Genomic DNA, 22,304 nt, shown 5'->3' on the forward strand with positions numbered 1-22,304 from the left:
TCAGGCCCTGGTTTTATTCCTCGGGCTCTCGTTTTGTTCCTCGGGCTCTGCTTTATTTCCACGGGCTCTGGTTTTGTTCCTCGAGCTCTGGTTTTGTTCCTCGAGGGCTGGTTTTGTTCCTTGGGCTATGGTTTTCTTTCTCGGGCTCTGGCTTGGTTCCTCGGGTCCTGTTTTTTTCCTCGGGCTCTATTTTTGTTCCTCGGGCTCTTGTTTTCTTCCTCAGGCTCTGGTTTTGTTCCTCGGGCTCTGGTTTTGTTCCTCGGGCTCTGGCTTGGTTCCTCGCGCCCTGGTTTTTTGCCTCGGGCTCTGGTTTTGTTCCTCGGGCTCTGGTTTTGTTCCTCGGTTTCTGGTTTGGTTCCTCGGGCCCTGGTTTTATTCCACGGGCTCTGGTTTTCTTCCTATGGCCCTCTTTTTGTTCTTCAGGTCCTCCTTTTTGTCCTTGGGTTCTGGTTTTGTTCCTCGGGCTCTGGTTTTCTTCCTCAGGATCTGGTTTTGTTCCTCGAGCTCTGGTTTTGTTCCTTGGGCACTGGTTTTGTTCCTCGGGCTCTCGTTTTCTTCCTCGGCCTCTCGTTTTGTTCCTCGGGTTCTGGTTTTGTTCCTTGAGCTCTTTTTTTTTTCCTCGGGCTCTGGTTTTCTTCCTCAGGCTCTGGTTTTATTCCTCGGGCTCCGGATTTCTTCCTCGAGCTCTCGTTTTCTTCTTCACGCCCTGGATTTGTTCCTCGGGTTCTGTTTTTGTTCCTCGGGCTGTGGTTGTGTTCCTCGGGCTCTGGTTTTGTTCCTCGAGCTCTGGTTGTGTTCCTTGGGCTCTGGTTTTGTTCCTTGAGCTCTAGTTTTGTTCTTCGAGCTCTGGTTTTGTTCCTGGGGCTCTGGTTTTCTTTCACGGGCTCTGGTTTTGTTCCTCATGTTCTGGTTTTATTCCTCAGGCCCTGGTTTTATTCCTCGGGGTTTTGTTTTGTTCCTCGGGCTCTGCTTTATTTCCACGGGCTCTGGTTTTGTTCCTCGAGCTCTGGTTTTGTTCCTCGAGGGCTGGTTTTGTTCCTTGGGCTATGGTTTTCTTTCTCGGGCTCTGGCTTGGTTCCTCGGGTCCTGGTTTTTTCCTCGGGCTCTATTTTTGTTCCTCGGGCTCTTGTTTTCTTCCTCAGGCTCTGGTTTTGTTCCTGGAGGTCTGGTTTTGTTCCTCGGGCTCTGGCTTGGTTCCTCGGGCCCTGGTTTTTTGCCTCGGGCTCTGGTTTTGTTCCTCGGGCTCTGGTTTTGTTCCTCGGTTTCTGGTTTGGTTCCTCGGGCCCTGGTTTTATTCCACGGGCTCTGGTTTTCTTCCTATGGCCCTCTTTTTGTTCTTCAGGTCCTCCTTTTTGTCCTTGGGTTCTGGTTTTGTTCCTCGGGCTCTGGTTTTCTTCCTCAGGATCTGGTTTTGTTCCTCGAGCTCTCGTTTTGTTCCTTGGGCACTGGTTTTGTTCCTCGGGCTCTCGTTTTCTTCCTCGGCCTCTCGTTTTGTTCCTCGGGTTCTGGTTTTGTTCCTTGAGCTCTTTTTTTTTTCCTCGGGCTCTGGTTTTCTTCCTCAGGCTCTGGTTTTATTCCTCGGGCTCCGGATTTCTTCCTCGAGCTCTCGTTTTCTTCTTCACGCCCTGGATTTGTTCCTCGGGTTCTGTTTTTGTTCCTCGGGCTGTGGTTGTGTTCCTCGGGCTCTGGTTTTGTTCCTCGAGCTCTGGTTGTGTTCCTTGGGCTCTGGTTTTGTTCCTTGAGCTCTAGTTTTGTTCTTCGAGCTCTGGTTTTTTTCCTGGGGCTCTGGTTTTCTTTCACGGGCTCTGGTTTTGTTCCTCATGTTCTGGTTTTATTCCTCAGGCCCTGGTTTTATTCCTCGGGGTTTTGTTTTGTTCCTCGGGCTCTGCTTTATTTCCACGGGCTCTGGTTTTGTTCCTCGAGCTCTGGTTTTGTTCCTCGAGGGCTGGTTTTGTTCCTTGGGCTATGGTTTTCTTTCTCGGGCTCTGGCTTGGTTCCTCGGGTCCTGGTTTTTTCCTCGGGCTCTATTTTTGTTCCTCGGGCTCTTGTTTTCTTCCTCAGGCTCTGGTTTTGTTCCTGGAGGTCTGGTTTTGTTCCTCGGGCTCTGGCTTGGTTCCTCGGGCCCTGGTTTTTTGCCTCGGGCTCTGGTTTTGTTCCTCGGGCTCTGGTTTTGTTCCTCGGTTTCTGGTTTGGTTCCTCGGGCCCTGGTTTTATTCCACGGGCTCTGGTTTTCTTCCTATGGCCCTCTTTTTGTTCTTCAGGTCCTCCTTTTTGTCCTTGGGTTCTGGTTTTGTTCCTCGGGCTCTGGTTTTCTTCCTCAGGATCTGGTTTTGTTCCTCGAGCTCTGGTTTTGTTCCTTGGGCACTGGTTTTGTTCCTCGGGCTCTCGTTTTCTTCCTCGGACTCTCGTTTTGTTCCTCGGGTTCTGGTTTTGTTCCTTGAGCTCTTTTTTTTTTCCTCAGGCTCTGGTTTTCTTCCTCAGGCTCTGGTTTTATTCCTCGGGCTCCGGATTTCTTCCTCGAGCTCTCGTTTTCTTCTTCACGCCCTGGATTTGTTCCTCGGGTTCTGTTTTTGTTCCTCGGGCTGTGGTTGTGTTCCTCGGGCTCTGGTTTTGTTCCTTGAGCTCTAGTTTTGTTCTTCGAGCTCTGATTTTGTTCCTGCGGCTCTGGTTTTCTTTCACGGGCTCTGGTTTTGTTCCTCATGTTCTGGTTTTATTCCTCAGATCCTGGTTTTATTCCTCGGGCTCTCGTTTTGTTCCTCGGGCTCTGCTTTATTTCCACGGGCTCTGGTTTTGTTCCTCGAGCTCTGGTTTTGTTCCTCGAGGGCTGGTTTTGTTCCTTGGGCTATGGTTTTCTTTCTCGGGCTCTGGCTTGGTTCCTCGGGTCCTGGTTTTTTCCTCGGGCTCTATTTTTGTTCCTCGGGCTCTTGTTTTCTTCCTCAGGCTCTGGTTTTGTTCCTCGGGCTCTGGTTTTGTTCCTCGGGCTCTGGCTTGGTTCCTCGGGCCCTGGTTTTTTGCCTCGGGCTCTGGTTTTGTTCCTCGGGCTCTGGTTTTGTTCCTCGGTTTCTGGTTTGGTTCCTCGGGCCCTGGTTTTATTCCACGGGCTCTGGTTTTCTTCCTATGGCCCTCTTTTTGTTCTTCAGGTCCTCCTTTTTGTCCTTGGGTTCTGGTTTTGTTCCTCGGGCTCTGGTTTTCTTCCTCAGGATCTGGTTTTGTTCCTCGAGCTCTGGTTTTGTTCCTTGGGCACTGGTTTTGTTCCTCGGGCTCTCGTTTTCTTCCTCGGACTCTCGTTTTGTTCCTCGGGTTCTGGTTTTGTTCCTTGAGCTCTGTTTTTTTTCCTCGGGCTCTGGTTTTCTTCCTCAGGCTCTGGTTTTATTCCTCGGGCTCCGGATTTCTTCCTCGAGCTCTCGTTTTCTTCTTCACGTCCTGGATTTGTTCCTCGGGTTCTGTTTTTGTTCCTCGGGCTGTGGTTGTGTTCCTCGGGCTCTGGTTTTGTTCCTTGAGCTCTAGTTTTGTTCTTCGAGCTCTGGTTTTGTTCCTGCGGCTCTGGTTTTCTTTCACGGGCTCTGGTTTTGTTCCTCATGTTCTGGTTTTATTCCTCAGGCCCTGGTTTTATTCCTCGGGGTTTCGTTTTGTTCCTCGGGCTCTGCTTTATTTCCACGGGCTCTGGTTTTGTTCCTCGAGCTCTGGTTTTGTTCCTCGAGGGCTGGTTTTGTTCCTTGGGCTATGGTTTTCTTTCTCGGGCTCTGGCTTGGTTCCTCGGGTCCTGGTTTTTTCCTCGGGCTCTATTTTTGTTCCTCGGGCTCTTGTTTTCTTCCTCAGGCTCTGGTTTTGTTCCTCGGGCTCTGGTTTTGTTCCTCGGGCTCTGGCTTGGTTCCTCGGGCCCTGTTTTTTTGCCTCGGGCTCTGGTTTTGTTCCTCGGGCTCTGGTTTTGTTCCTCGGTTTCTGGTTTGGTTCCTCGGGCCCTGGTTTTATTCCACGGGCTCTGGTTTTCTTCCTATGGCCCTCTTTTTGTTCTTCAGGTCCTCCTTTTTGTCCTTGGGTTCTGGTTTTGTTCCTCGGGCTCTGGTTTTCTTCCTCAGGATCTGGTTTTTATTCCTCGAGCTCTGGTTTTGTTCCTTGGGCACTGGTTTTGTTCCTCGGGCTCTCGTTTTCTTCCTCGGCCTCTCGTTTTGTTCCTCGGGTTCTGGTTTTGTTCCTTGAGCTCTGTTTTTTTTCCTCGGGCTCTGGTTTTCTTCCTCAGGCTCTGGTTTTATTCCTCGGGCTCTGGATTTCTTCCTCGAGCTCTCGTTTTCTTCTTCACGCCCTGGATTTGTTCCTCGGGTTCTGTTTTTGTTCCTCGGGCTGTGGTTGTGTTCCTCGGGCTCTGGTTTTGTTCCTCGAGCTCTGGTTGTGTTCCTTGGGCTCTGGTTTTGTTCCTTGAGCTCTAGTTTTGTTCTTCGAGCTCTGGTTTTGTTCCTGGGGCTCTGGTTTTCTTTCACGGGCTCTGGTTTTGTTCCTCATGTTCTGGTTTTATTCCTCAGGCCCTGGTTTTATTCCTCGGGGTTTCGTTTTGTTCCTCGGGCTCTGCTTTATTTCCACGGGCTCTGGTTTTGTTCCTCGAGCTCTGGTTTTGTTCCTCGAGGGCTGGTTTTGTTCCTTGGGCTATGGTTTTCTTTCTCGGGCTCTGGCTTGGTTCCTCGGGTCCTGTTTTTTTCCTCGGGCTCTATTTTTGTTCCTCGGGCTCTTGTTTTCTTCCTCAGGCTCTGGTTTTGTTCCTCGGGCTCTGGTTTTGTTCCTCGGGCTCTGGCTTGGTTCCTCGCGCCCTGTTTTTTTGCCTCGGGCTCTGGTTTTGTTCCTCGGGCTCTGGTTTTGTTCCTCGGTTTCTGGTTTGGTTCCTCGGGCCCTGGTTTTATTCCACGGGCTCTGGTTTTCTTCCTATGGCCCTCTTTTTGTTCTTCAGGTCCTCCTTTTTGTCCTTGGGTTCTGGTTTTGTTCCTCGGGCTCTGGTTTTCTTCCTCAGGATCTGGTTTTTATTCCTCGAGCTCTGGTTTTGTTCCTTGGGCACTGGTTTTGTTCCTCGGGCTCTCGTTTTCTTCCTCGGCCTCTCGTTTTGTTCCTCGGGTTCTGGTTTTGTTCCTTGAGCTCTGTTTTTTTTCCTCGGGCTCTGGTTTTCTTCCTCAGGCTCTGGTTTTATTCCTCGGGCTCTGGATTTCTTCCTCGAGCTCTCGTTTTCTTCTTCACGCCCTGGATTTGTTCCTCGGGTTCTGTTTTTGTTCCTCGGGCTGTGGTTGTGTTCCTCGGGCTCTGGTTTTGTTCCTCGAGCTCTGGTTGTGTTCCTTGGGCTCTGGTTTTGTTCCTTGAGCTCTAGTTTTGTTCTTCGAGCTCTGGTTTTGTTCCTGGGGCTCTGGTTTTCTTTCACGGGCTCTGGTTTTGTTCCTCATGTTCTGGTTTTATTCCTCAGGCCCTGGTTTTATTCCTCGGGGTTTCGTTTTGTTCCTCGGGCTCTGCTTTATTTCCACGGGCTCTGGTTTTGTTCCTCGAGCTCTGGTTTTGTTCCTCGAGGGCTGGTTTTGTTCCTTGGGCTATGGTTTTCTTTCTCGGGCTCTGGCTTGGTTCCTCGGGTCCTGTTTTTTTCCTCGGGCTCTATTTTTGTTCCTCGGGCTCTTGTTTTCTTCCTCAGGCTCTGGTTTTGTTCCTCGGGCTCTGGTTTTGTTCCTCGGGCTCTGGCTTGGTTCCTCGCGCCCTGGTTTGGTTCCTCGGGCCCTGGTTTTATTCCACGGGCTCTGGTTTTCTTCCTATGGCCCTCTTTTTGTTCTTCAGGTCCTCCTTTTTGTCCTTGGGTTCTGGTTTTGTTCCTCGGGCTCTGGTTTTCTTCCTCAGGATCTGGTTTTGTTCCTCGAGCTCTGGTTTTTTTCCTTGGGCACTGGTTTTGTTCCTCGGGCTCTCGTTTTCTTCCTCGGCCTCTCGTTTTGTTCCTCGGGTTCTGGTTTTGTTCCTTGAGCTCTGTTTTTTTTCCTCGGGCTCTGGTTTTCTTCCTCAGGCTCTGGTTTTATTCCTCGGGCTCTGGATTTCTTCCTCGAGCTCTCGTTTTCTTCTTCACGCCCTGGATTTGTTCCTCGGGTTCTGTTTTTGTTCCTCGGGCTGTGGTTGTGTTCCTCGGGCTCTGGTTTTGTTCCTCGAGCTCTGGTTGTGTTCCTTGGGCTCTGGTTTTGTTCCTTGAGCTCTAGTTTTGTTCTTCGAGCTCTGGTTTTGTTCCTGGGGCTCTGGTTTTCTTTCACGGGCTCTGGTTTTGTTCCTCATGTTCTGGTTTTATTCCTCAGGCCCTGGTTTTATTCCTCGGGGTTTCGTTTTGTTCCTCGGGCTCTGCTTTATTTCCACGGGCTCTGGTTTTGTTCCTCGAGCTCTGGTTTTGTTCCTCGAGGGCTGGTTTTGTTCCTTGGGCTATGGTTTTCTTTCTCGGGCTCTGGCTTGGTTCCTCGGGTCCTGTTTTTTTCCTCGGGCTCTATTTTTGTTCCTCGGGCTCTTGTTTTCTTCCTCAGGCTCTGGTTTTGTTCCTCGGGCTCTGGTTTTGTTCCTCGGGCTCTGGCTTGGTTCCTCGCGCCCTGTTTTTTTGCCTCGGGCTCTGGTTTTGTTCCTCGGGCTCTGGTTTTGTTCCTCGGTTTCTGGTTTGGTTCCTCGGGCCCTGGTTTTATTCCACGGGCTCTGGTTTTCTTCCTATGGCCCTCTTTTTGTTCTTCAGGTCCTCCTTTTTGTCCTTGGGTTCTGGTTTTGTTCCTCGGGCTCTGGTTTTCTTCCTCAGGATCTGGTTTTTATTCCTCGAGCTCTGGTTTTGTTCCTTGGGCACTGGTTTTGTTCCTCGGGCTCTCGTTTTCTTCCTCGGCCTCTCGTTTTGTTCCTCGGGTTCTGGTTTTGTTCCTTGAGCTCTGTTTTTTTTCCTCGGGCTCTGGTTTTCTTCCTCAGGCTCTGGTTTTATTCCTCGGGCTCTGGATTTCTTCCTCGAGCTCTCGTTTTCTTCTTCACGCCCTGGATTTGTTCCTCGGGTTCTGTTTTTGTTCCTCGGGCTGTGGTTGTGTTCCTCGGGCTCTGGTTTTGTTCCTCGAGCTCTGGTTGTGTTCCTTGGGCTCTGGTTTTGTTCCTTGAGCTCTAGTTTTGTTCTTCGAGCTCTGGTTTTGTTCCTGGGGCTCTGGTTTTCTTTCACGGGCTCTGGTTTTGTTCCTCATGTTCTGGTTTTATTCCTCAGGCCCTGGTTTTATTCCTCGGGGTTTCGTTTTGTTCCTCGGGCTCTGCTTTATTTCCACGGGCTCTGGTTTTGTTCCTCGAGCTCTGGTTTTGTTCCTCGAGGGCTGGTTTTGTTCCTTGGGCTATGGTTTTCTTTCTCGGGCTCTGGCTTGGTTCCTCGGGTCCTGTTTTTTTCCTCGGGCTCTATTTTTGTTCCTCGGGCTCTTGTTTTCTTCCTCAGGCTCTGGTTTTGTTCCTCGGGCTCTGGTTTTGTTCCTCGGGCTCTGGCTTGGTTCCTCGCGCCCTGGTTTGGTTCCTCGGGCCCTGGTTTTATTCCACGGGCTCTGGTTTTCTTCCTATGGCCCTCTTTTTGTTCTTCAGGTCCTCCTTTTTGTCCTTGGGTTCTGGTTTTGTTCCTCGGGCTCTGGTTTTCTTCCTCAGGATCTGGTTTTGTTCCTCGAGCTCTGTTTTTTTTCCTTGGGCACTGGTTTTGTTCCTCGGGCTCTCGTTTTCTTCCTCGGACTCTCGTTTTGTTCCTCGGGTTCTGGTTTTGTTCATTGAGCTCTGTTTTTTTTCCTCAGGCTCTGGTTTTCTTCCTCAGGCTCTGGTTTTATTCCTCGGGCTCCGGATTTCTTCCTCGAGCTCTCGTTTTCTTCTTCACGCCCTGGATTTGTTCCTCGGGTTCTGTTTTTGTTCCTCGGGCTGTGGTTGTGTTCCTCGGGCTCTGGTTTTGTTCCTCGAGCTCTGGTTGTGTTCCTTGGGCTCTGGTTTTGTTCCTTGAGCTCTAGTTTTGTTCTTCGAGCTCTGGTTTTGTTCCTGGGGCTCTGGTTTTCTTTCACGGGCTCTGGTTTTGTTCCTCATGTTCTGGTTTTATTCCTCAGGCCCTGGTTTTATTCCTCGGGGTTTCGTTTTGTTCCTCGGGCTCTGCTTTATTTCCATGGGCTCTGGTTTTGTTCCTCGAGCTCTGGTTTTGTTCCTCGAGGGCTGGTTTTGTTCCTTGGGCTATGGTTTTCTTTCTCGGGCTCTGGCTTGGTTCCTCGGGTCCTGGTTTTTTCCTCGGGCTCTATTTTTGTTCCTCGGGCTCTTGTTTTCTTCCTCAGGCTCTGGTTTTGTTCCTCGGGCTCTGGTTTTGTTCCTCGGGCTCTGGCTTGGTTCCTCGGGCCCTGGTTTTTTGCCTCGGGCTCTGGTTTTGTTCCTCGGGCTCTGGTTTTGTTCCTCGGTTTCTGGTTTGGTTCCTCGGGCCCTGGTTTTATTCCACGGGCTCTGGTTTTCTTCCTATGGCCCTCTTTTTATTCTTCAGGTCCTCCTTTTTGTCCTTGGGTTCTGGTTTTGTTCCTCGGGCTCTGGCTTGGTTCCTCGCGCCCTGGTTTTTTGCCTCGGGCTCTGGTTTTGTTCCTCGGGCTCTGGTTTTATTCCACGGGCTCTGGTTTTCTTCCTATGGCCCTCTTTTTGTTCTTCAGGTCCTCCTTTTTGTCCTTGGGTTCTGGTTTTGTTCCTCGGGCTCTGGTTTTCTTCCTCAGGATCTGGTTTTGTTCCTCAGGCTCTGGTTTTGTTCCTTGGGCACTGGTTTTGTTCCTCGGGCTCTCGTTTTCTTCCTCGGACTCTCGTTTTGTTCCTCGGGTTCTGGTTTTGTTCCTTGAGCTCTGTTTTTTTTCCTCGGGCTCTGGTTTTCTTCCTCAGGCTCTGGTTTTATTCCTCGGGCTCCGGATTTCTTCCTCGAGCTCTCGTTTTCTTCTTCACGCCCTGGATTTGTTCCTCGGGTTCTGTTTTTTTTCCTCGGGCTGTGGTTGTGTTCCTCGGGCTCTGGTTTTGTTCCTCGAGCTCTGGTTGTGTTCCTTGGGCTCTGGTTTTGTTCCTCGAGCTCTAGTTTTGTTCTTCGAGCTCTGGTTTTGTTCCTGCGGCTCTGGTTTTCTTTCACGGGCTCTGGTTTTGTTCCTCATGTTCTGGTTTTATTCCTCAGGCCCTGGTTTTATTCCTCGGGGTTTCGTTTTGTTCCTCGGGCTCTGCTTTATTTCCACGGGCTCTGGTTTTGTTCCTCGAGCTCTGGTTTTGTTCCTCGAGGGCTGGTTTTGTTCCTTGGGCTATGGTTTTCTTTCTCGGGCTCTGGCTTGGTTCCTCGGGTCCTGTTTTTTTCCTCGGGCTCTATTTTTGTTCCTCGGGCTCTTGTTTTCTTCCTCAGGCTCTGGTTTTGTTCCTCGGGCTCTGGTTTTGTTCCTCGGGCTCTGGCTTGGTTCCTCGCGCCCTGTTTTTTTGCCTCGGGCTCTGGTTTTGTTCCTCGGGCTCTGGTTTTGTTCCTCGGTTTCTGGTTTGGTTCCTCGGGCCCTGGTTTTATTCCACGGGCTCTGGTTTTCTTCCTATGGCCCTCTTTTTGTTCTTCAGGTCCTCCTTTTTGTCCTTGGGTTCTGGTTTTGTTCCTCGGGCTCTGGTTTTCTTCCTCAGGATCTGGTTTTTATTCCTCGAGCTCTGGTTTTGTTCCTTGGGCACTGGTTTTGTTCCTCGGGCTCTCGTTTTCTTCCTCGGCCTCTCGTTTTGTTCCTCGGGTTCTGGTTTTGTTCCTTGAGCTCTGTTTTTTTTCCTCGGGCTCTGGTTTTCTTCCTCAGGCTCTGGTTTTATTCCTCGGGCTCTGGATTTCTTCCTCGAGCTCTCGTTTTCTTCTTCACGCCCTGGATTTGTTCCTCGGGTTCTGTTTTTGTTCCTCGGGCTGTGGTTGTGTTCCTCGGGCTCTGGTTTTGTTCCTCGAGCTCTGGTTGTGTTCCTTGGGCTCTGGTTTTGTTCCTTGAGCTCTAGTTTTGTTCTTCGAGCTCTGGTTTTGTTCCTGGGGCTCTGGTTTTCTTTCACGGGCTCTGGTTTTGTTCCTCATGTTCTGGTTTTATTCCTCAGGCCCTGGTTTTATTCCTCGGGGTTTCGTTTTGTTCCTCGGGCTCTGCTTTATTTCCACGGGCTCTGGTTTTGTTCCTCGAGCTCTGGTTTTGTTCCTCGAGGGCTGGTTTTGTTCCTTGGGCTATGGTTTTCTTTCTCGGGCTCTGGCTTGGTTCCTCGGGTCCTGTTTTTTTCCTCAGGCTCTGGTTTTGTTCCTCGGGCTCTGGTTTTGTTCCTCGGGCTCTGGCTTGGTTCCTCGCGCCCTGGTTTGGTTCCTCGGGCCCTGGTTTTATTCCACGGGCTCTGGTTTTCTTCCTATGGCCCTCTTTTTGTTCTTCAGGTCCTCCTTTTTGTCCTTGGGTTCTGGTTTTGTTCCTCGGGCTCTGGTTTTCTTCCTCAGGATCTGGTTTTGTTCCTCGAGCTCTGGTTTTTTTCCTTGGGCACTGGTTTTGTTCCTCGGGCTCTCGTTTTCTTCCTCGGACTCTCGTTTTGTTCCTCGGGTTCTGGTTTTGTTCATTGAGCTCTGTTTTTTTTCCTCAGGCTCTGGTTTTCTTCCTCAGGCTCTGGTTTTATTCCTCGGGCTCCGGATTTCTTCCTCGAGCTCTCGTTTTCTTCTTCACGCCCTGGATTTGTTCCTCGGGTTCTGTTTTTGTTCCTCGGGCTGTGGTTGTGTTCCTCGGGCTCTGGTTTTGTTCCTCGAGCTCTGGTTGTGTTCCTTGGGCTCTGGTTTTGTTCCTTGAGCTCTAGTTTTGTTCTTCGAGCTCTGGTTTTGTTCCTGGGGCTCTGGTTTTCTTTCACGGGCTCTGGTTTTGTTCCTCATGTTCTGGTTTTATTCCTCAGGCCCTGGTTTTATTCCTCGGGGTTTCGTTTTGTTCCTCGGGCTCTGCTTTATTTCCATGGGCTCTGGTTTTGTTCCTCGAGGGCTGGTTTTGTTCCTTGGGCTATGGTTTTCTTTCTCGGGCTCTGGCTTGGTTCCTCGGGTCCTGGTTTTTTCCTCGGGCTCTATTTTTGTTCCTCGGGCTCTTGTTTTCTTCCTCAGGCTCTGGTTTTGTTCCTCGGGCTCTGGTTTTGTTCCTTGGGCTCTGGCTTGGTTCCTCGGGCCCTGGTTTTTTGCCTCGGGCTCTGGTTTTGTTCCTCGGGCTCTGGTTTTATTCCACGGGCTCTGGTTTTCTTCCTATGGCCCTCTTTTTGTTCTTCAGGTCCTCCTTTTTGTCCTTGGGTTCTGGTTTTGTTCCTCGGGCTCTGGTTTTCTTCCTCAGGATCTGGTTTTGTTCCTCAGGCTCTGGTTTTGTTCCTTGGGCACTGGTTTTGTTCCTCGGGCTCTCGTTTTCTTCCTCGGACTCTCGTTTTGTTCCTCGGGTTCTGGTTTTGTTCCTTGAGCTCTGTTTTTTTTCCTCGGGCTCTGGTTTTCTTCCTCAGGCTCTGGTTTTATTCCTCGGGCTCCGGATTTCTTCCTCGAGCTCTCGTTTTCTTCTTCACGCCCTGGATTTGTTCCTCGGGTTCTGTTTTTGTTCCTCGGGCTGTGGTTGTGTTCCTCGGGCTCTGGTTTTGTTCCTCGAGCTCTGGTTGTGTTCCTTGGGCTCTGGTTTTGTTCCTTGAGCTCTAGTTTTGTTCTTCGAGCTCTGGTTTTGTTCCTGGGGCTCTGGTTTTCTTTCACGGGCTCTGGTTTTGTTCCTCATGTTCTGGTTTTATTCCTCAGGCCCTGGTTTTATTCCTCGGGGTTTCGTTTTGTTCCTCGGGCTCTGCTTTATTTCCACGGGCTCTGGTTTTGTTCCTCGAGCTCTGGTTTTGTTCCTCGAGGGCTGGTTTTGTTCCTTGGGCTATGGTTTTCTTTCTCGGGCTCTGGCTTGGTTCCTCGGGTCCTGTTTTTTTCCTCGGGCTCTATTTTTGTTCCTCGGGCTCTTGTTTTCTTCCTCAGGCTCTGGTTTTGTTCCTCGGACTCTGGTTTTGTTCCTCGGGCTCTGGCTTGGTTCCTCGCGCCCTTGTTTGGTTCCTCGGGCCCTGGTTTTATTCCACGGGCTCTGGTTTTCTTCCTATGGCCCTCTTTTTGTTCTTCAGGTCCTCCTTTTTGTCCTTGGGTTCTGGTTTTGTTCCTCGGGCTCTGGTTTTCTTCCTCAGGATCTGGTTTTGTTCCTCGAGCTCTGGTTTTTTTCCTTGGGCACTGGTTTTGTTCCTCGGGCTCTCGTTTTCTTCCTCGGACTCTCGTTTTGTTCCTCGGGTTCTGGTTTTGTTCATTGAGCTCTGTTTTTTTTCCTCAGGCTCTGGTTTTCTTCCTCAGGCTCTGGTTTTATTCCTCGGGCTCCGGATTTCTTCCTCGAGCTCTCGTTTTCTTCTTCACGCCCTGGATTTGTTCCTCGGGTTCTGTTTTTGTTCCTCGGGCTGTGGTTGTGTTCCTCGGGCTCTGGTTTTGTTCCTCGAGCTCTGGTTGTGTTCCTTGGGCTCTGGTTTTGTTCCTTGAGCTCTAGTTTTGTTCTTCGCGCTCTGGTTTTGTTCCTGGGGCTCTGGTTTTCTTTCACGGGCTCTGGTTTTGTTCCTCATGTTCTGGTTTTATTCCTCAGGCCCTGGTTTTATTCCTCGGGCTCTCGTTTTGTTCCTCGGGCTCTGCTTTATTTCCATGGGCTCTGGTTTTGTTCCTCGAGCTCTGGTTTTGTTCCTCGAGGGCTGGTTTTGTTCCTTGGGCTATGGTTTTCTTTCTCGGGCTCTGGCTTGGTTCCTCGGGTCCTGGTTTTTTCCTCGGGCTCTATTTTTGTTCCTCGGGCTCTTGTTTTCTTCCTCAGGCTCTGGTTTTGTTCCTCGGGCTCTGGTTTTGTTCCTCGGGCTCTGGCTTGGTTCCTCGCGCCCTGGTTTTTTGCCTCGGGCTCTGGTTTTGTTCCTCGGGCTCTGGTTTTGTTCCTCGGTTTCTGGTTTGGTTCCTCGGGCCCTGGTTTTATTCCACGGGCTCTGGTTTTCTTCCTATGGCCCTCTTTTTGTTCTTCAGGTCCTCCTTTTTGTCCTTGGGTTCTGGTTTTGTTCCTCGGGCTCTGGCTTGGTTCCTCGCGCCCTGGTTTTTTGCCTCGGGCTCTGGTTTTGTTCCTCGGGCTCTGGTTTTATTCCACGGGCTCTGGTTTTCTTCCTATGGCCCTCTTTTTGTTCTTCAGGTCCTCCTTTTTGTCCTTGGGTTCTGGTTTTGTTCCTCGGGCTCTGGTTTTCTTCCTCAGGATCTGGTTTTGTTCCTCGAGCTCTGGTTTTGTTCCTTGGGCACTGGTTTTGTTCCTCGGGCTCTCGTTTTCTTCCTCGGACTCTCGTTTTGTTCCTCGGGTTCTGGTTTTGTTCCTTGAGCTCTGTTTTTTTTCCTCGGGCTCTGGTTTTCTTCCTCAGGCTCTGGTTTTATTCCTCGGGCTCCGGATTTCTTCCTCGAGCTCTCGTTTTCTTCTTCACGCCCTGGATTTGTTCCTCGGGTTCTGTTTTTTTTCCTCGGGCTGTGGTTGTGTTCCTCGGGCTCTGGTTTTGTTCCTCGAGCTCTGGTTGTGTTCCTTGGGCTCTGGTTTTGTTCCTCGAGCTCTAGTTTTGTTCTTCGAGCTCTGGTTTTGTTCCTGCGGCTCTGGTTTTCTTTCACGGGCTCTGGTTTTGTTCCTCATGTTCTGGTTTTATTCCTCAGGCCCTGGTTTTATTCCTCGGGGTTTCGTTTTGTTCCTCGGGCTCTGCTTTATTTCCACGGGCTCTGGTTTTGTTCCTCGAGCTCTGGTTTTGTTCCTCGAGGGCTGGTTTTGTTCCTTGGGCTATGGTTTTCTTTCTCGGGCTCTGGCTTGGTTCCTCGGGTCCTGGTTTTTTCCTCGGGCTCTATTTTTGTTCCTCGGGCTCTTGTTTTCTTCCTCAGGCTCTGGTTTTGTTCCTCGGGCTCTGGTTTTGTTCCTCGGGCTCTGGCTTGGTTCCTCGCGCCCTGGTTTTTTGCCTCGGGCTCTGGTTTTGTTCCTCGGGCTCTGGTTTTGTTCCTCGGTTTCTGGTTTGGTTCCTCGGGCCCTGGTTTTATTCCACGGGCTCTGGTTTTCTTCCTATGGCCCTCTTTTTGTTCTTCAGGTCCTCCTTTTTGTCCTTGGGTTCTGGTTTTGTTCCTCGGGCTCTGGTTTTGTTCCTCGAGCTCTGGTTTTGTTCCTCGAGCTCTGGTTTTGTTCCTTGGGCTATGGTTTTCTTTCTCGGGCTCTGGCTTGGTTCCTCGGGTCCTGTTTTTTTCCTCGGGCTCTATTTTTGTTCCTCGGGCTCTTGTTTTCTTCCTCAGGCTCTGGTTTTGTTCCTCGGGCTCTGGTTTTGTTCCTCGGGCTCTGGCTTGGTTCCTCGCGCCCTGGTTTTTTGCCTCGGGCTCTGGTTTTGTTCCTCGGGCCCTGGTTTTATTCCACGGGCTCTGGTTTTCTTCCTATGGCCCTCTTTTTGTTCTTCAGGTCCTCCTTTTTGTCCTTGGGTTCTGGTTTTGTTCCTCGGGCTCTGGTTTTCTTCCTCAGGATCTGGTTTTGTTCCTCGAGCTCTGGTTTTTTTCCTTGGGCACTGGTTTTGTTCCTCGGGCTCTCGTTTTCTTCCTCGGACTCTCGTTTTGTTCCTCGGGTTCTGGTTTTGTTCCTTGAGCTCTGTTTTTTTTCCTCGGGCTCTGGTTTTCTTCCTCAGGCTCTGGTTTTATTCCTCGGGCTCCGGATTTCTTCCTCGAGCTCTCGTTTTCTTCTTCACGCCCTGGATTTGTTCCTCGGGTTCTGTTTTTGTTCCTCGGGCTGTGGTTGTGTTCCTCGGGCTCTGGTTTTGTTCCTCGAGCTCTGGTTGTGTTCCTTGGGCTCTGGTTTTGTTCCTTGAGCTCTAGTTTTGTTCTTCGAGCTCTGGTTTTGTTCCTGGGGCTCTGGTTTTCTTTCACGGGCTCTGGTTTTGTTCCTCATGTTCTGGTTTTATTCCTCAGGCCCTGGTTTTATTCCTCGGGGTTTCGTTTTGTTCCTCGGGCTCTGCTTTATTTCCATGGGCTCTGGTTTTGTTCCTCGAGCTCTGGTTTTGTTCCTCGAGGGCTGGTTTTGTTCCTTGGGCTATGGTTTTCTTTCTCGGGCTCTGGCTTGGTTCCTCGGGTCCTGGTTTTTTCCTCGGGCTCTATTTTTGTTCCTCGGGCTCTTGTTTTCTTCCTCAGGCTCTGGTTTTGTTGCTCGGGCTCTGGTTTTGTTCCTCGGGCTCTGGCTTGGTTCCTCGGGCCCTGGTTTTTTGCCTCGGGCTCTGGTTTTGTTCCTCGGGCTCTGGTTTTGTTCCTCGGTTTCTGGTTTGGTTCCTCGGGCCCTGGTTTTATTCCACGGGCTCTGGTTTTCTTCCTATGGCCCTCTTTTTGTTCTTCAGGTCCTCCTTTTTGTCCTTGGGTTCTGGTTTTGTTCCTCGGGCTCTGGTTTTGTTCCTCGAGCTCTGGTTTTGTTCCTCGAGCTCTGGTTTTGTTCCTTGGGCTATGGTTTTCTTTCTCGGGCTCTGGCTTGGTTCCTCGCGTCCTGGTTTTTTCCTCGGGCTCTATTTTTGTTCCTCGGGCTCTTGTTTTCTTCCTCAGGCTCTGGTTTTGTTCCTCGGGCTCTGGTTTTGTTGCTCGGGCTCTGGCTTGGTTCCTCACGCCCTGGTTTTTTGCCTCGGGCTCTGGTTTTGTTCCTCGGGCCCTGGTTTTATTCCACGGGCTCTGGTTTTCTTCCTATGGCCCTCTTTTTGTTCTTCAGGTCCTCCTTTTTGTCCTTGGGTTCTGGTTTTGTTCCTCGGGCTCTGGTTTTCTTCCTCAGGATCTGGTTTTGTTCCTCAGGCTCTGGTTTTGTTCCTTGGGCACTGGTTTTGTTCCTCGGGCTCTCGTTTTCTTCCTCGGACTCTCGTTTTGTTCCTCGGGTTCTGGTTTTGTTCCTTGAGCTCTGTTTTTTTTCCTCGGGCTCTGGTTTTCTTCCTCAGGCTCTGGTTTTATTCCTCGGGCTCCGGATTTCTTCCTCGAGCTCTCGTTTTCTTCTTCACGCCCTGGATTTGTTCCTCGGGTTCTGTTTTTGTTCCTCGGGCTGTGGTTGTGTTCCTCGGGCTCTGGTTTTGTTCCTTGAGCTCTGGTTGTGTTCCTTGGGCTCTGGTTTTGTTCCTTGAGCTCTAGTTTTGTTCTTCGAGCTCTGGTTTTGTTCCTGGGGCTCTGGTTTTCTTTCACGGGCTCTGGTTTTGTTCCTCATGTTCTGGTTTTATTCCTCAGGCCCTGGTTTTATTCCTCGGGGTTTCGTTTTGTTCCTCGGGCTCTGCTTTATTTCCACGGGCTCTCGTTTTGTTCCTCGAGCTCTGGTTTTGTTCCTCGAGGGCTGGTTTTGTTCCTTGGGCTATGGTTTTCTTTCTCGGGCTCTGGCTTGGTTCCTCGGGTCCTGTTTTTTTCCTCGGGCTCTATTTTTGTTCCTCGGGCTCTTGTTTTCTTCCTTAGGCTCTGGTTTTGTTCCTCGGGCTCTGGTTTTGTTCCTCGGGCTCTGGCTTGGTTCCTCGGGCCCTGGTTTTTTGCCTCGGGCTCTGGTTTTGTTCCTCGGGCTCTGGTTTTGTTCCTCGGTTTCTGGTTTGGTTCCTCGGGCCCTGGTTTTATTCCACGGGCTCTGGTTTTCTTCCTATGGCCCTCTTTTTGTTCTTCAGGTCCTCCTTTTTGTCCTTGGGTTCTGGTTTTGTTCCTCGGGCTCTGGTTTTCTTCCTCAGGATCTGGTTTTGTTCCTCGAGCTCTGGTTTTGTTCCTTGGGCACTGGTTTTGTTCCTCGGGCTCTCGTTTTCTTCCTCGGACTCTCGTTTTGTTCCTCGGGTTCTGGTTTTGTTCCTTGAGCTCTGTTTTTTTTCCTCGGGCTCTGGTTTTCTTCCTCAGGCTCTGGTTTTATTCCTCGGGCTCCGGATTTCTTCCTCGAGCTCTCGTTTTCTTCTTCACGCCCTGGATTTGTTCCTCGGGTTCTGTTTTTGTTCCTCGGGCTGTGGTTGTGTTCCTCGGGCTCTGGTTTTGTTCCTCGAGCTCTGGTTGTGTTCCTTGGGCTCTGGTTTTGTTCCTCGAGCTCTAGTTTTGTTCTTCGAGCTCTGGTTTTGTTCCTGCGGCTCTGGTTTTCTTTCACGGGCTCTGGTTTTGTTCCTCATGTTCTGGTTTTATTCCTCAGGCCCTGGTTTTATTCCTCGGGGTTTCGTTTTGTTCCTCGGGCTCTGCTTTATTTCCACGGGCTCTGGTTTTGTTCCTCGAGCTCTGGTTTTGTTCCTCGAGGGCTGGTTTTGTTCCTTGGGCTATGGTTTTCTTTCTCGGGCTCTGGCTTGGTTCCTCGGGTCCTGGTTTTTTCCTCGGGCTCTATTTTTGTTCCTCGGGCTCTTGTTTTCTTCCTCAGGCTCTGGTTTTCTTCCTCGGGCTCTGGTTTTGTTCCTCGGGCTGTGGCTTGGTTCCTCGCGCCCTGGTTTTTTGCCTCGGGCTCTGGTTTTGTTCCTCGGGCTCTGGTTTTATTCCACGGGCTCTGGTTTTCTTCCTATGGCCCTCTTTTTGTTCTTCAGGTCCTCCTTTTTGTCCTTGGGTTCTGGTTTTGTTCCTCGGGCTCTGGTTTTCTTCCTCAGGATCTGGTTTTGTTCCTCGAGCTCTGGTTTTGTTCCTTGGGCACTGGTTTTGTTCCTCGGGCTCTCGTTTTCTTCCTCGGACTCTCGTTTTGTTCCTCGGGTTCTGGTTTTGTTCCTTGAGCTCTGTTTTTTTTCCTCGGGCTCTGGTTTTCTTCCTCAGGCTCTGGTTTTATTCCTCGGGCTCCGGATTTCTTCCTCGAGCTCTCGTTTTCTTCTTCACGCCCTGGATTTGTTCCTCGGGTTCTGTTTTTGTTCCTCGGGCTGTGGTTGTGTTCCTCGGGCTCTGGTTTTGTTCCTCGAGCTCTGGTTGTGTTCCTTGGGCTCTGGTTTTGTTCCTCGAGCTCTAGTTTTGTTCTTCGAGCTCTGGTTTTGTTCCTGCGGCTCTGGTTTTCTTTCACGGGCTCTGGTTTTGTTCCTCATGTTCTGGTTTTATTCCTCAGGCCCTGGTTTTATTCCTCGGGGTTTCGTTTTGTTCCTCGGGCTCTGCTTTATTTCCACGGGCTCTGGTTTTGTTCCTCGAGCTCTGGTTTTGTTCCTCGAGGGCTGGTTTTGTTCCTTGGGCTATGGTTTTCTTTCTCGGGCTCTGGCTTGGTTCCTCGGGTCCTGGTTTTTTCCTCGGGCTCTATTTTTGTTCCTCGGGCTCTTGTTTTCTTCCTCAGGCTCTGGTTTTGTTCCTCGGGCTCTGGTTTTGTTCCTTGAGCTCTAGTTTTGTTCTTCGAGCTCTGGTTTTGTTCCTGGGGCTCTGGTTTTCTTTCACAGGCTCTGGTTTTGTTCCTCATGTTCTGGTTTTATTCCTCAGGCCCTGGTTTTATTCCTCGGGGTTTCGTTTTGTTCCTCGGGCTCTGCTTTATTTCCACGGGCTCTGGTTTTGTTCCTCGAGCTCTGGTTTTGTTCCTCGAGGGCTGGTTTTGTTCCTTGGGCTATGGTTTTCTTTCTCGGGCTCTGGCTTGGTTCCTCGGGTCCTGGTTTTTTCCTCGGGCTCTATTTTTGTTCCTCGGGCTCTTGTTTTCTTCCTCAGGCTCTGGTTTTGTTCCTCGGGCTCTGGTTTTGTTCCTCGGGCTCTGGCTTGGTTCCTCGCGCCCTGGTTTTTTGCCTCGGGCTCTGGTTTTGTTCCTCGGGCTCTGGTTTTATTCCACGGGCTCTGGTTTTCTTCCTATGGCCCTCTTTTTGTTCTTCAGGTCCTCCTTTTTGTCCTTGGGTTCTGGTTTTGTTCCTCGGGCTCTGGTTTTCTTCCTCAGGATCTGGTTTTGTTCCTCAGGCTCTGGTTTTGTTCCTTGGGCACTGGTTTTGTTCCTCGGGCTCTCGTTTTCTTCCTCGGACTCTCGTTTTGTTCCTCGGGTTCTGGTTTTGTTCCTTGAGCTCTGTTTTTTTTCCTCGGGCTCTGGTTTTCTTCCTCAGGCTCTGGTTTTATTCCTCGGGCTCCGGATTTCTTCCTCGAGCTCTCGTTTTCTTCTTCACGCCCTGGATTTGTTCCTCGGGTTCTGTTTTTGTTCCTCGGGCTGTGGTTGTGTTCCTCGGGCTCTGGTTTTGTTCCTTGAGCTCTGGTTGTGTTCCTTGGGCTCTGGTTTTGTTCCTTGAGCTCTAGTTTTGTTCTTCGAGCTCTGGTTTTGTTCCTGGGGCTCTGGTTTTCTTTCACGGGCTCTGGTTTTGTTCCTCATGTTCTGGTTTTATTCCTCAGGCCCTGGTTTTATTCCTCGGGGTTTCGTTTTGTTCCTCGGGCTCTGCTTTATTTCCACGGGCTCTGGTTTTGTTCCTCGAGCTCTGGTTTTGTTCCTCGAGGGCTGGTTTTGTTCCTTGGGCTATGGTTTTCTTTCTCGGGCTCTGGCTTGGTTCCTCGGGTCCTGTTTTTTTCCTCGGGCTCTATTTTTGTTCCTCGGGCTCTTGTTTTCTTCCTCAGGATCTGGTTTTGTTCATGGAGGTCTGGTTTTGTTCCTCGGGCTCTGGCTTGGTTCCTCGCGCCCTGGTTTTTTGCCTCGGGCTCTGGTTTTGTTCCTCGGGCTCTGGTTTTGTTCCTCGGTTTCTGGTTTGGTTCCTCGGGCCCTGGTTTTATTCCACGGGCTCTGGTTTTCTTCCTATGGCCCTCTTTTTGTTCTTCAGGTCCTCCTTTTTGTCCTTGGGTTCTGGTTTTGTTCCTCGGGCTCTGGTTTTCTTCCTCAGGATCTGGTTTTGTTCCTCGAGCTCTGGTTTTGTTCCTTGGGCACTGGTTTTGTTCCTCGGGCTCTCGTTTTCTTCCTCGGACTCTCGTTTTGTTCCTCGGGTTCTGGTTTTGTTCCTTGAGCTCTGTTTTTTTTCCTCGGGCTCTGGTTTTCTTCCTCAGGCTCTGGTTTTATTCCTCGGGCTCCGGATTTCTTCCTCGAGCTCTCGTTTTCTTCTTCACGCCCTGGATTTGTTCCTCGGGTCCTGGTTTTTTCCTCGGGCTCTATTTTTGTTCCTCGGGCTCTTGTTTTCTTCCTCAGGCTCTGGTTTTGTTCCTCGGGCTCTGGTTTTGTTCCTTGAGCTCTAGTTTTGTTCTTCGAGCTCTGGTTTTGTTCCTGGGGCTCTGGTTTTCTTTCACAGGCTCTGGTTTTGTTCCTCATGTTCTGGTTTTATTCCTCAGGCCCTGGTTTTATTCCTCGGGGTTTCGTTTTGTTCCTCGGGCTCTGCTTTATTTCCACGGGCTCTGGTTTTGTTCCTCGAGCTCTGGTTTTGTTCCTCGAGGGCTGGTTTTGTTCCTTGGGCTATGGTTTTCTTTCTCGGGCTCTGGCTTGGTTCCTCGGGTCCTGTTTTTTTCCTCGGGCTCTATTTTTGTTCCTCGGGCTCTTGTTTTCTTCCTCAGGCTCTGGTTTTGTTCCTCGGGCTCTGGTTTTGTTCCTCGGGCTCTGGCTTGGTTCCTCGCGCCCTGGTTTTTTGCCTCGGGCTCTGGTTTTGTTCCTCGGGCTCTGGTTTTGTTCCTCGGTTTCTGGTTTGGTTCCTCGGGCCCTGGTTTTATTCCACGGGCTCTGGTTTTCTTCCTATGGCCCTCTTTTTGTTCTTCAGGTCCTCCTTTTTGTCCTTGGGTTCTGGTTTTGTTCCTCGGGCTCTGGTTTTCTTCCTCAGGATCTGGTTTTGTTCCTCGTGCTCTGGTTTTGTTCCTTGAGCTCTGTTTTTTTTCCTCGGGCTCTGGTTTTCTTCCTCAAGCTCTGGTTTTATTCCTTGGGCTCCGGATTTCTTCCTCGAGCTCTCGTTTTCTTCTTCACGCCCTGGATTTGTTCCTCGGGTTCTGTTTTTGTTCCTCGGGCTGTGGTTGTGTTCCTCGGGCTCTGGTTTTGTTCCTCGAGCTCTGGTTGTGTTCCTTGGGCTCTGGTTTTGTTCCTTGAGCTCTAGTTTTGTTCTTCGAGCTCTGGTTTTGTTCCTGGGGCTCTGGTTTTCTTTCACGGGCTCTGGTTTTGTTCCTCATGTTCTGGTTTTATTCCTCAGGCCCTGGTTTTATTCCTCGGGGTTTCGTTTTGTTCCTCGGGCTCTGCTTTATTTCCACGGGCTCTGGTTTTGTTCCTCGAGCTCTGGTTTTGTTCCTCGAGGGCTGGTTTTGTTCCTTGGGCTATGGTTTTCTTTCTCGGGCTCTGGCTTGGTTCCTCGGGTCCTGGTTTTTTCCTCGGGCTCTATTTTTGTTCCTCGGGCTCTTGTTTTCTTCCTCAGGCTCTGGTTTTGTTCCTCGGGCTCTGGTTTTGTTCCTTGAGCTCTAGTTTTGTTCTTCGAGCTCTGGTTTTGTTCCTGGGGCTCTGGTTTTCTTTCACAGGCTCTGGTTTTGTTCCTCATGTTCTGGTTTTATTCCTCAGGCCCTGGTTTTATTCCTCGGGGTTTCGTTTTGTTCCTCGGGCTCTGCTTTATTTCCACGGGCTCTGGTTTTGTTCCTCGAGCTCTGGTTTTGTTCCTCGAGGGCTGGTTTTGTTCCTTGGGCTATGGTTTTCTTTCTCGGGCTCTGGCTTGGTTCCTCGGGTCCTGTTTTTTTCCTCGGGCTCTATTTTTGTTCCTCGGGCTCTTGTTTTCTTCCTCAGGCTCTGGTTTTGTTCCTCGGGCTCTGGTTTTGTTCCTCGGGCTCTGGCTTGGTTCCTCGCGCCCTGGTTTGGTTCCTCGGGCCCTGGTTTTATTCCACGGGCTCTGGTTTTCTTCCTATGGCCCTCTTTTTGTTCTTCAGGTCCTCCTTTTTGTCCTTGGGTTCTGGTTTTGTTCCTCGGGCTCTGGTTTTCTTCCTCAGGATCTGGTTTTGTTCCTCGAGCTCTGGTTTTGTTCCTTGGGCACTGGTTTTGTTCCTCGGGCTCTCGTTTTCTTCCTCGGACTCTCGTTTTGTTCCTCGTGCTCTGGTTTTGTTCCTTGAGCTCTGTTTTTTTTCCTCGGGCTCTGGTTTTCTTCCTCAGGCTCTGGTTTTATTCCTCGGGGTTTCGTTTTGTTCCTCGGGCTCTGCTTTATTTCCATGGGCTCTGGTTTTGTTCCTCGAGCTCTGGTTTTGTTCCTCGAGGGCTGGTTTTGTTCCTTGGGCTATGGTTTTCTTTCTCGGGCTCTGGCTTGGTTCCTCGGGTCCTGGTTTTTTCCTCGGGCTCTATTTTTGTTCCTCGGGCTCTTGTTTTCTTCCTCAGGCTCTGGTTTTCTTCCTCGGGCTCTGGTTTTGTTCCTCGGGCTGTGGCTTGGTTCCTCGCGCCCTGGTTTTTTGCCTCGGGCTCTGGTTTTGTTCCTCGGGCTCT

The sequence above is a fragment of the Calonectris borealis genome, unplaced genomic scaffold, assembly GCF_964195595.1.
Source record: "Calonectris borealis unplaced genomic scaffold, bCalBor7.hap1.2 HAP1_SCAFFOLD_33, whole genome shotgun sequence".
NCBI lineage: Eukaryota > Metazoa > Chordata > Aves > Procellariiformes > Procellariidae > Calonectris > Calonectris borealis.